This window comes from Haliotis rufescens, unplaced genomic scaffold, assembly GCF_023055435.1.
Source record: "Haliotis rufescens isolate VD_foot unplaced genomic scaffold, xgHalRufe1.0.p SCAF_98, whole genome shotgun sequence".
Taxonomy (NCBI): Eukaryota; Metazoa; Mollusca; class Gastropoda; order Lepetellida; family Haliotidae; genus Haliotis; species Haliotis rufescens.
The window spans coordinates 862007-863420 of NW_025964392.1; the positions used below are offsets into that span (position 1 = coordinate 862007).

The following is a 1414-nucleotide window of genomic DNA, read 5'->3' on the forward strand; positions in this document are numbered from 1 at the left end:
TGCTGGGGTCCAATGACGATGTTAGCCAAAAGGCTGAGAAGCAATGCCGGTTGCCGGCCTGTGCTGGCAAAGTACATCTACTGACACAACATACCATTTAGGTGCTCTTTATTTACATGAAGCGCTTAAAATCATTGGCCAACAATATTACATGCACAAATGAGTAAAAATGTTGACAGCACACGAGTGCGACACCCGACTGCAAGACGTTTGTGAAGATATTCAGCGTCTTTTGTGAAAGTAAAAAAGGAGTAAATAGACCCATTTTCCTATGTATAAAGAGTGCGCCGATAAAACATGGCCAGACGTTGGGTAAACGTCCTGCAGCGACCCAGTCCAACGTGAATACCGGCCGCGACATTAGGACTTAATGAGTGGAGTCGGGGAGGCAAGGGGAGACAGGCCAGCTTGAATTAGCTTGGGCCCGACTTTGACAGAGTCGCGCGTGGGTAAGAGTGACAATCTCATCCAAATTGCCCCAATGTATTAAATAAACTAAAGGTAAAGATACTTAAGGTGTCCAGCAAAGCGAATGATGAATGAATTGTATGAAAAATTGCACTGAAGACGAAAAAAACGACTGAACTGTAATGAATATTGGAAAATGAACTCACTTGCACAAAGTGTAATGACGCATCAGGCGTGTGTGTAGTTCTTTAAACATCTATTTAGGGGGATGCGACGTTGAAAACGTCTTGTAGTGACGAAGCAGACTGTTGTTGTGACGGAGTGATTGTCTAGACGTCATTTCCGGCGTACGGCGTCATGGGCGACGGCCTTGGTTACGGGGGACTGTATGCAGCTGAAAGTTGAAAAATGCTACTTTTACAAACTTGTACGGGTTTGTGTGGTTAGAGGACGGGCTGAATGTGTGAACAGGTATATTTCTAAGGTTTCGAAGTAATAAAATAGAGTATCTATTGAGAACTAAGGTCGAAAAACGGAGCGGCAGTGCAAAATATGACGAATGTGAAGATGTAGGCAAAGCTGAGAGTTCTAATTTTTGATTGAAATATGAGTGGTGGGCCATTCCCGGAGGTACTGCAATACCGGGTCAACCCGTGATGAGGGCGGAGCAAGCCCCGTGGCACCTCATCCCATTCTAAAAATCAGTTTAATATCGATGTCTCCATTAGGAGACGTATCAGATATTAAGCTGATAAGAACAGATACTTTTTTTTTTTTTATAAAATTTATTGTCTAAACTTAATTTTGTACAGGCGCGGACAGCGCTGTCACTTCAGGGTCGCCTAAAGGTATCACAGATCAGGACCCTGCAGTGCTTACAGAAACAAGACTAAAGAAGAAGAAAAGGTAAGAAACACTAAACAGAACCAAACAACCAGAATAACATGAAGTACATGTAAGAGAACAGTAATACAATGGAAGCAAAAGAAGCTACAAACAATCAACA

The 1414-nt window shown here is 42.8% G+C and overlaps 1 pseudogene; it reads right to left on the minus strand.

The window, feature by feature from the left end:
• Positions 1-1016: 1016 nt before the first annotated feature.
• On the minus strand, positions 1017-1197 carry LOC124120779 (annotated as a pseudogene).
• Between the last annotated feature and the right edge of the window lie 217 nt (positions 1198-1414).